At 36.2% G+C, this 12156-nt stretch overlaps 1 long non-coding RNA gene across 1 annotated transcript; it reads left to right on the forward strand.

Moving 5' to 3' along the window:
• The first annotated feature begins 954 nt into the window (after positions 1–954).
• On the forward strand, positions 955–2321 carry LOC110919255. The gene is made up of 2 exons (XR_002581570.1): positions 955–1028; positions 1518–2321. It is a non-coding gene; the product is annotated as an uncharacterized LOC110919255 (long non-coding RNA).
• Positions 2322–12156: the final 9835 nt, after the last annotated feature.

A 12156-nucleotide genomic window follows, 5' to 3' on the forward strand; every position in this document is an offset into this window, starting at 1 on the left:
CAAAGGGACGAAAATGACAGCTAACTCTAATCAAAATAATGTGAAAGAAATAAAGTAGATGATCAAAGAGAAAATGAAAACAAAAAAGAAATGCTTTCTGATTGGTTGGTTGAGTTTTAGCTTTGACCAATCTTCCTTTATTGACTGAGTCCACCTTATTTTACCTGATCCCTGTCCTTTTCAGCCCTTCTACATGGTACAACGATAGTGACAATCCATGGATATCTCGGATTTTCTGCTCCTTCATAAATTATATTTATAATTATAACACTTCATTTCCTTCCCAACTTCCCACATTACTCCAACATAAAACTCTCCTTCTCTATGGTTTTTTCCCGTTTTCTTAGGTTAATTTTTATTATAAACAAGTTAAATACCTGTTTTGTGTCGTTCAAAAAAAAATAAACAAAAACAATATCTGTTTAGTACCCGTTGTTAAGAATTTCTATTAAATAAAATTATCAAAAGTAGGATTTGGGAATTGGGATAGAGAGTGGACTCTTTTACTATTTTACCTCAGTTCAAAACAAAACCCTAAATCGCTCTCTCTCTCATTTCATAGCCGATACCCCACAGATTCCGCCGTCCAGTTTCTATCCACCGTCAGTTGTATCAATGACGAAGTTTTGTTCGGCAGGTGAGAACGACCAATTTTATCGATTATATGAATTTAATAGACTTAGAGTTGTTGTTTCACAATATTAGTTGAATGCTTAAAGTTGTTGTGTTAATGATTTCAGTATGGAGCTCCACTCTACAATGATATGGAGTTGCTTTCTACAAAGAAACGCATACAACTTTTTAAGAAACTAATATGTGGTACAAGTGGACTACACTACTTTCATAAAAAAAAAAGGTAAACACAAGGTTTTTTTTTTTACTTTTTAAGTGGTTATTATGATTTGGTTTAACAAGTAGTGAAGTAATTTATTCTAGTTGTTTCATTGTTTTTAGATGCTCCACATTCATAATAACGGACATAAAATGTCTTGGGCGGTTCATCATCTTCTTCAACTTGGTCGCTGCAAGTAAGTTACCGTCCACCGGAAAATTTCGTTTCCGTCAACCGCATTTCATTTTTCACCTACACTTAGGGGTATCCTAACATTTACTTAAGCTATCTCCGATATATAAAACGAAGACTAAAAAAAATTTGCACTTCGTCACATAAAAGTTGAAGGGTATCCCGTGCAAACCCTCGCCCACATATAGATCCACACCTACTTGAATATTGGTTGAAAGTTATCAAAAATCCTTTAATTAATTTCGCTTTCTTTGTATATAGATTTTTTTTTGTTTTTTTCGGGTTCTTAAATTTTGGTTGATCAAACTTAATGATGTTCTTTATTCTTCGGGGTGATTTTAATAATATAAATGAATAATCAAGTATATCCTTTGACCTTCTTTTCAATCTTGATGTTTGAATGATTCGCAAACAAGGAGAGTACGATTCCAAGTTTCTAAAACCGGATGAGATCAAGGCCCTACATTGATGCTAACAGTATTTAATTTTACAGGGTACCCGAGTATTCGTGCACGGTTGGCAACTACTTTGAAAAAGTGTGGGACCAGCTTGACACACCTTACTGTATGTGTTATGCAACAGCACAAATGGTGACCATTCTTTATCGTATGCATAGACCAGAAGAGTGCAAAAGTCTGATTTTATCACCTTAACCTTTGCTTAATCTTGGTTGTCAATATGTAGATAGACTTAGAGTCTTTCTTACTGAAAGCGAGTATGGACTATATGACATTGAAGCTCAACAATTCCATTATCTCCGCGTGAAAAAAACTCGAATCATTAGCCAAGTCCGACAAACCATACCTGATCAAAGACTTGACGATATATCGTACAAAGGAAACAATCCTGAAAATCCTTATAAGTAATTTTTGTGAAGGTGGGCCACAACACCCGATGCTAGGGGCATGCAACATGCATAGACTAACAACTGCTAAGGCGGCGGATACAACTTCGGAGAAACCGTTTATTTGAAAAGAGCCTCGACTGAAAAAGATTATCTCGTTGATCATTCCGTGTTCATCACGGGAATCTATGTTGCATCTATGAATCCTACACGCGTGAATGTACAGTTGAGAAACTCCTGGGGCGATTGGGGATTTAAAGGAACTGCATGGGTCGGGAGTGACTTTTTCGAAGAGGCTTATGTACCAAGTATTTAAAGAGGTTGATTTCTTTTAACTGATGTTTATTTTGTTTAAAGTATACTTAGTTCTCGATTTTAGTTGTTGTTTACAGACATTATGTAATGCATTAGCAAAGTTGGTGCTTTCTTTGTAATGGGTTTGTTTATTTTGTTGATGGTTGGTGCTGCTTGTTTTCCTTTTGTTTGTGTGCTAGTAGCTTTCCTTGCTTGTTTTACATAAACTGTTGTTCAAAAAGTGTTTCCTTCTAAACATGTGCTTTTCATTTAAATTTACTTGCATTTTCTTAAAAAAAGTCAATAAAAAGTTATAATATTTATTTGAAGACCGAAGAGACCTAAACCATGATAAGAAACTTTTAACAATAGTTTAGCTCATTAAAATCATACATACTAACATCACCCTAAAATATACAATAAGAAATAGTTATTCAACATGTAATTTTGCTAGCATTTGAACCATGAAAATTATTTCTTCCTCTACAAGTTTGTAGACCTTTTGTCAGCTGTAGTGATTTGTTGGGTGTAATCAAGTATTGGATCTAAGTGCAAACCAGTAAATTTTCACCCGTAACAAAAATGAGTTGTCAAGATTTTAACTAAATGTGGAAGAAAAAGTAACAAAACAAAACAAGATAAAGAAGGTATGGTGACTTGTAATACACTTGTTCTCTAAATCCTAACACAGCTACCGCTACTGTAGAACAAGCATACTCTGTGTTGTGTCCTGTTAAAAACCGAAAAGAAAAAAAAAGATCAAATCTTGAAGCTTCTTCCACCTCTCTGCCATACTCCAGTACCCTCAAGACCTGATGACAAAATAGACTTTGAATCCAGACGCCATTTTAACTATTTAAGAAGAGAAAAAAGCGTCGCTAATTCAGGTGACATCGCACTGTCCTTTATATTGTTACATGCAACTACTTTAAGTCTTTTAACTTCTTTCCATGAATGAACTACAGGCTCAAAACCGTCCATTGTAAGTAATGAGCATCCTTCCAAAGACAGAGACGCCACTCTCCTATACACCATGTCAAAAAAGAAAGGAAAAAAAGCACTAAAAATTTAATCCATACCAATTTCGACGGATTTTCACTTGCATACATAAACATAAAGATGATACACATCCTTAGACTAATGCCGCATTAGTCTAAGGATGTGTTTCATGTACCTCAACTTCAGTTAACTTTCATCCAATTTAACTTTCATCCAATTGCTAAATACAAGTCATCGAGAATCAACATGTAACTAAATTGAGAAGTGGCATAAATGATGCGTCAATGCACGACATTGCAACTTATAACATATTTGGAAAAAGAATGAAAAAAGATTCCGAATTTAGAGGGCGCACACATTTGTACTCAAGACAATAACGGTCCATTGTCCATACTTCTATCTTATATGTTATTGGGCCAAAAAATATACAATAAAGCAGTTAGCCAGTTAGCATACCAAGAGGGCATTCGAGGAAAAAATAAGGGATAAACCTAAACTCATCTGCCATAATGTTAAGCGTTTATCGGAGGATGAGGCGGCGTCTCTGACGGTTCCTTTTAGCAAAGAAGAAATCAAAAGTGCAGTGTTTGAATGTGGTTCTGACAAAGCCCCGGACCAGACGGTTTCAATTTCAAATTCATCAAAAGGTATTGGAATTTATTTGAATTGGATTTTTATAACTTATAGGTCTCCCTTTACAGCAAAGGCTCTATAGTGGTGGGATGTAGCTCTTCTTTCATAACGCTAGCTTATTCCGAAGAACAAGGATCCGGTGGGCCTGAGTGAGTATCGTCCGATAAACCTGATCGGGGTGATAAGCAAAAATATATCTAAGATTCTGGCAAATCGCCTAAAAGTGGTTATTGGATCTATCATTACGGAGAACCAAACGGCGTTTCTCAAAGGGAGGTATATTTTGGATAGCCCATTAATGCTTAATGAGCTCATTTCTTGGATTAAAAATGAAAAAAAAAGGCTTTTCTTTTAAAAATCGATTTCAAAAAAGCTTACGATAATGTAAATTGGAGTTTTCTTTTAGATATAATGAGGCAAATGGGTTTTTTCGGTTTTATGTTGTAAATGGATTGAAGGAATCCTAGTTTCGGCTAAATCCTCGGTTCTAGTGAACGGATTCCCTACTTTTGAATTCAACTGTTCCAAAGGGGTCAGACAGGATGACCCGTTATCCCCGTTCCTGTTCCTATTGGACATGGAAGGTCTTTCTAACATTTTGTGCAAAGCTAAGATCGAAGGGTTATTCTGAGGGATTAAAACCCCAAAAAACTGTCACACCCTGACTTTTGCGGAAGCGTGGATTTATTTGGTGTGACTTCTTAATACCATAGCAACAATCACAACAATGCTATATGATAAAAATACGTGATGTTCATCCATTAAAATAGTTTAGAAAATGCATAACATATTGTCTTAAAAACATCAACCACAAAATACATTACAAACCATGACTTGTTTTAAAATGAGTTCATAAGACTCAACGAAAGACTACCAACAATACGAGGATAAGAGACATGCAACTCGTCCAGGAAGGAGTTACACTTCCCAAACCCTACAACCCTGGATGACATCCTTATTTAGTACGCAGCTTGACTAACATGCAACACTTGCCAGATCCAATTAATTCCCTGAAATACATGTAGTTTGAAAAGTCAACAAAAAAAGTTGAGCGAGATCATGTATAAGTCTGTGTATATAAAGCGTTTAGTATGTCTGTATGTAAAATAGTCCCTGGTATGTAGCAATAAGGAAAAACTGATCACCATTGGGTTGCAAAGCCAATAGTATGTGTGAAATGATGCAGGAAGACTCAAACCTAGCAAATTTGTCTCCGGTATGAAGACATAGTCACCACTATGGGCCGCCCCGGCCTCATGGGTGTGGGCTCGCTACACCCAAATAGATCTATCACTCATGTCCCGTGGTCCTACAATGAGGATTAATGGCCTTAAGTGTCATGCCCACCACTCACTTGATCGCATAGTAAAAACCCTCCTTAAGCTAACCATACCATGTATAAATGTCCGTAATAAATTGTAAAATGTATTCCACTCCCGAAGTATAAAACTAAAAATAGTTAAGAGTAAAAGGGGGATATGAACTCACTGTAGTGCGTCTTGAACCGTATCTCAAACTCTGTCTGCTACACGATAACCTACAACGTACTAATGTCTATTAGATGAACGGACCGTGCCTTGGCTTAGAGTTTAAGGTTTTAAGTTATGTTTCTTATATCATTCCGAGTGATAATTATGTGTTAAAATAATTAATATTTCAACTTAATCATGTGTCGCGTTGGGATATTTGTTCGTTCAATATTCTAGTATCAACACTTCCATAGTATCTTATATACGGTTTCCTTCCCAAGAATGGGATGTCGGAAATATATTTTTAAGTCCCTTTTTGAGAATATATTCTTAATCATTTTTATGTATAAAACCAACCTATGATATTTTGTATTTTGTGATAAATATTATGACGAGTTTTATCTTTGCAAACAAAATCTAAAATATACTAGTAAACACTCGTCTCGAAAATATTTACTAAGTGTTAGGATTTCCGGAAAATTTCGCCATAGTCTCCTTTGTAAATGGAGGTGTCCATGCTTAATTGCATATCATTTTCTTTTACATATATCCCGTAGATCGTTCTCACATAACCAACCCGACAATTAGACATGCAATATACTACTTATGTCATTCAGCTTTATTAGTCAAAACTGGACTGTTTTCGAGCAATTTAATAAAATAGTTAACCTTTTCCAAAAATTCCCAAATTTTTATAGAATGTCATATACGACCCAAATTTTATTGTGTAAAAATATCGGGGTCCAGTTCAGTACCAATATTTTATACAAATTCATTTACCGGACTGCAATCAGATTTATCACTTTCTGATTGCAGTCTACGGAATAATTAACTAAAAATTAATCGTATGTCCAGTTGACGAAATTCCAGTTGGAGGATCACCGCGACAACAGTGACCATCTACAGTAAAAATTCCATGAGCTGTTTCTACTCAGTTTTTAAGTTATAACTCCGAATACAACACACTTTTTCTGCAGCAAAAACACAGCTTGACCTGCTGTCCAAAAACAGTCCTTTAAAAATAGTAAACCACCTCGAAAAATTACGATTCCAGTGCCATTTGATCGGTTTTTCAAAAATGCATATTTTAGGCTTCAGAAATTCAGTTTTTCGATTTATAATAATCCAGTTACAGCCTGTTGAAGTTGGCTGAAAATACTAATCAGCATGCTTTTTAGAGTGTAAATGTTACTAAAACGTGTCAACGATTGTTCTAACAACGGGTTTAACGAGAAATCAATGATCCAACAACATGCATGCTTATACCAACATAATCCAACCAGATTTTATCATTATATAAGTTCATGTTTAGGTTCCTTGTTCACTTTCTCTTTGTGATCTTATTTTAAACTTCAAACAACAATGTTTCGAACAATTAACGTAGAAGTGACCAAAAGTTAAATCGAAGACTTACAACTAGCACAAGGGCTAGGGATGAACTTGTTAACAAGAAATGATGATGAAAATGCGTGAGAATGCAAGGGGTGATGTTTCTTCAAGACTCCAAGCTCCAAGCTTCACAAGGTTCCTTCTATCACTTGTTTTGGACCTGAAAATGAATCAAAGGAGTGAATGTTGAAGTGATGGTGGTGGTGGCGGATGTATGCAGCCGAGAGGGAGAGAGAGAGTGAGCTTGAGGGAGGTGAAATGAACTTGTGAAGGTTGTGATGATATAAGATTTCTTGGAACGCACATGGCCACTCTACTTAATCCTAAAGGAATGATTACAAAGATTCTTGGCCAACCACAATTAAGGAAATAAAAAAAATCCAAGGATATATGGTGATGATGATGACCGAGATTTGTTGGGGGGGGGGGTAATTTGTAAAATTTGATAATTAGTGGGTAAATAATTAGGAGGTTAAGGGTATTTTCTAAAGTAGTAAGTGTATGATATATTGTTATAGTGTGTGGGGATTTTTGAGACCACAATTAGTTAAAAATAGTAAAATAATGTTTCTGACAAAATTTTGGTGTCCCGGGTAATGTCTGGTTGTTCGGTTACGTACTGTTCCGTTAAAGTGTTAAATTGTACCGTATAGTGTCTTTCATGCATCTTTTTGTAATGAAATTAATTCCAACACTTAGGAAAGCGTTCAGGACCATTTAGTCAAATCTCTGTATAATACGAGTATGTTAAAAGCTGAATCCTTGCTGAAATTGCAGAATTCTGTACTTAAAATGAGTTTTCTGAGTTAATACCTAGTGACACAGTCTTATGGTCCTCACATCCCTACACCCATACTAGTGTAGGACTTTGTCCCTGGCCCATACTGGGTCTCAAAACACTGTCTGTCTGTGTACTGGCACTGTCAGTATATTTCTGAGTTATCCGCTTAACTATGCTAACTGTGCTTTGTGCATCATGTTTGTCACTAAGGTTTGTGTGTAATGAATGGAGTGACAATATGAAATGTGATGCATATGTATGTAAGTTACAGAAATCAGAAAGCAGTTTACGTCGTCAGTAGTAATCAAGCACAGTCATTAAGCACGTAATTAAGATTAATTAATTGTACGGATACCTGGTTTAGTGAGGGTTGTCACAAAAACGGCCAATTATTTCCCATGTTTTTTACGCTGACGATGCTCTCCTTTTGGGGGAATGGGAGAGGGAAAATGTGAAGAATGTGGCAAGATGTTTAAGAATTTTTTATTTAGTTTCAGGCTTAAAAATCAAGCTTCAAAAATCAAACATTTACGGGTTGGGTGTGGGTAATGGTGAAGTTTTGGATATGTGTAATGTGATTGGTTGCAAGGCGGATTCTATCCCGCTTACCTACTTGGGTATTTCAGTGAGTAATAATATGAATAGAATTAACAACTGGACGCCTATTATAGAGGTTTTCGATAAATGGTTGTCGATGCGGAAAGCTAAAACTTTATCGATAGGGGGGAAGGGACTGTTTGGTAGCCTCTGAATGGTCATTAAGAGGCTACCTCTTAATGGAACCATTAAGAATTTTACCAATGAGAAGGTAGAAGAATGTGACATGTGATGATTTATCATTCAGAGGTAAAAATGGTTATTGGATCTATCATTAAGGAGAATCAAACGGCGTTTCTCAAAGGGAGGTACATTTTGGACAGCCCATTAATGCTTAATGAGCTCATTTCTTGGATTAAAAAAGAAAAAAAAGGCTTTTCTTTTAAAAATCAATTTCGAAAAAGCTTATGATAATGTAAATTGAAGTTTTCTTTTAGATATAATGAGGCAAATGGGTTTTTCAGTTTTATGGTGTAAATGGATCGAAGGAATCCTAGTTTCGGCTAAATCCTCGGTTCTAGTGAACAAATCCCCTACTTTTCAATTCAACTGTTCCAAAGGGGTCAGACAGGGTGACCCGTTATCCCCGTTCCTCTTCCTATTGGTCATGGAAGGTCTTTCTAACATTTTGTGTTATTCCTATTGGTCATGGAAGGTCTTTCTAACATTTTGTGCAAAGCTAAGATCGAAGGTTTATTCAGAGGAGTTAAAACCCCAAAAAATGGCCAATTATTTCCCATGTTTTTTACGCTGACGATGCTCTCCTTTTGGGGGAATAGGAGAGGGAAAATGTGAAGAACGTGGCAAGATGTTTAAGAATTTTTTTATTTAGTTTCAGGCTTAAAAATCAATCTTCAAAAATCTAACATTTACGGGTTGGGTGTGGGTAATGGTGAAGTTTTGGATATGTGTAATGTGATTGGTTGCAAGGCGGATTCTATCCCGCTTACCTACTTGGGTATTTCAGTGGGTAATAATATGAATAGAATTAACAACTAGACGCCTATTATAGAGGTTTTCGATAAAAGGTTGTCGATGCGGAAAGCTAAAACTTTATCGATAGGGGGAGGCTAAGGGGCTGTTTGGTAGCCTCTGAATGGTCATTAAGAGGCTACCTCTTAATGGAACCATTAAGAATTTTACCAATGAGAAGATAGAAGAATGTGACATGTGATGATTTATCATTCAGAGGTTACCTCTTAACCATTCAGACTTGAGGTTACCTCTTATTCATTCAGAGGTTTTAAACCATTAAGAGGTAGCATCTGAATGGTCATTAAGAGGCTACCAAACAGCCCCTTACTCTGATTAATTCGGTGTTGGAAAGTTTGCCTATATACTATTTTTCGTTATATAAGGCGCCGATTGGGGTTATAAAGACTCTTGAAGCCAAAATGAGAAAATTCCTCTGGGCGGGGTCTAGCAATATTTATAAAATGAACTGGGTGGCTTGGGATTGGGTCATTTGGCCTAAAAATAAGTGAGGGTTGGGTATAAAAAGGTTCACAGAGGTCAACGGGGCTCTTCTTGTTAAATGGGGATGGAGGTATAGGTCTGAAAATCATCATCTTTGGTGTAAAATGGTGGAAGCTTGCCATGGTAAGGCAAACCATAGGAGCTTTTTGCCGTATAACGACAACATCGCTGGGTGTTGGAAAAACGTGGTTAAGTTGTTGTATAAAATGGAATTAAATGGGAGGGGATTAAATAGGTTGATCTTGGGTAAGGTGGGGAATGGGGTCGATATTCGTTTTTGGATTGATTCCTGGATGGGCGATCTTCCTTTTATGGATAGATGGTCGCTTTTATTTGGTTTAGAGATGTTTAAATCATGCAGGGTTGGAGAGAGAATTGAAGCGGATCAAGGAAATGGAGTTCATACCTGGCAATGGTCTAGACAACCAGAGTCCGAAGAGGAGTTAAAGGAATGGCAGGAGTGCATGGAGGTTCTTAGCAATGTTAGTCTTTCCAGCGAAAAGGACAAGTGGTTTTGGTTTGATGATAAACAGTTTGGTTTCTCGGTGAAGTCGGTCTAAAAGTCTATGATAGCGGAAAGAGATATAAGCCACCCTGCTAACTTTATATGGCGTAAATGGGTGCCCATCAAATGTAATATTATGGCTTGGAGAGGCAACTTAGACAGACTTCCTACGAGAGTCAATTTAAGAAGAAGGAATGTGGATATCCCCTCGGTTTTGTGTCCGTTATGCGGCGACTATGAGGAGACGGTGGATCATCTATTCACTGCGTGCTCGGTGGCTTTACGGGTGTGATCGGTTTTCAGTGATTGGTACAATATTCCGCCACTTTTCTTTTTTGAGTTCAAAGACATTTTAGAAAGTCACAAGCTCATGAAGAGTGGCAAGATGGCGGAGAAAATCATATACGGGTTGGGGATTATAGCTTGTTGGAGTATATGGAAAGATAGAAACGATACGGTTTTTAATCAAAGGAAATGTAGCTCGAGTGACATCATTGGGGAGTTAAAATCTAAGGGTTATGCATGGGTGGAAAACAGATCTCCTTGTTAGTATATTATATGGGAGGACTGGTGTAAATTTCCCTTGTATATGTTGTAATCTGTTTGCTCTTTGCCCGTTTGGGTCGGGGGTGTGTTTGTTTGTTTGGCCTTTTGCCCGTTTGGGTCGAAGGTTTGTTTTAATGAAGTTTATTTTTCAAAAAAAGTTAGCATACCAAGAACAACTATAGCTTTAGGTCATAAATAAATGCAAGTCTGACTTTACCTGCAATCGTTTCTTTAAAGTTTAGAAAGCAAAACGCATTATTTTAGGGGGTGTGATAAATATACCCAAGATAAAGATTAATATACCCAAAAGTCAAATTTAGTAATAATTTAGTAATGATTAACTACTTTATTATATTATTTTACTAGAATTACCACCCGCCGCAATGCGGCGGAGGATTCATTAGTTATATATCATGTTAGATGAAAGGTAAATGTTTCTCACATGACCACGAGCCTGTGTGTAAAACCGAGAAAAAAATAACTAAGTCGATCTCTGACTCGCACATTGCGACAGACCTATCACACGGGGAAAAATAGACGCGCTACGACAGACATGTCAAACAGGAAAAAAAAATAGATGAAAAAACGTTGAACCCCACACGCACGTTGTGGCGTGTTAACTCGGAAATTTAGAATGACACGTTAAACGGAGAACTTATGAAAGATGAAAAGTATATAAGAGAGTTAAGTTGAAAGTAAAAAAAGTGTTGAGATTAAATTGCAAAAGATGAAAAACTTTGGGTACTTTATTATATTATTTTATTATAAAGCTAAAAGTAATAATTATGTTTTATTATAAAGTCAAAAGTAATAATTATGTTTTTTATCTTATTTTATTTTATAATACTTTTGTTTATTTTTTATATTTTGTTAATACTATTATTAGTATTAATATCAATATTAATAAATAAATAATCAAGACATTTTATTATAAATACGAAAGTGAAAAAGTTAATCATAAATAAATAACGAGTCTCTAATAAAACAGTAAACGTGCAAACATTAAAACGATTAATCACCTAGATCTACAAAACCACTTTCACGACGATAAAGTTTGGTATATAATTCTAGACGCCACCTATACATGTATGACTAGTGCGAAGTCGACAATCACAGTGCACCAGGGAAAATAATGAAACTGCCTGACATGCTTAAAGAATGGACGATTACACCAAACTTATTGGCAATCAAATGGCGGCTCCGGTGAAATCAAATGGCGGCTCCGGCGAAATCAAATGGCGGTTCCGGCGAAAAAGTACATCATAAATACATGGATAAATTACAGGTATTTAAGACACGAAATTTAACATTTATGTACTATTATTTTGCAACAATGTACTGAACCGGTATCAGTATCAAATTTACCAAACCGGGTACAGTTTCGGTACCGATTCGGTACCGACTTTTGAGATTTTCGGTACCGGTATTTACCGATTTTTACCCTCAAATACCGGTACCGAACCGTACCGTACCAGGTATATTCGGTACTGGTACCCACTTTTGGGGATTTTCGGTACCGGTTCGGTACCGAGCTCATCCCTATTTGCAAGAACCCTACAGTTTATAAATTTATGCTTGGTTTTTGTTATTATTTTGTAA

The sequence above is a fragment of the Helianthus annuus genome, chromosome 2 (genome assembly GCF_002127325.2).
Source record: "Helianthus annuus cultivar XRQ/B chromosome 2, HanXRQr2.0-SUNRISE, whole genome shotgun sequence".
In the NCBI taxonomy this organism is placed as follows: Eukaryota; Viridiplantae; Streptophyta; class Magnoliopsida; order Asterales; family Asteraceae; genus Helianthus; species Helianthus annuus.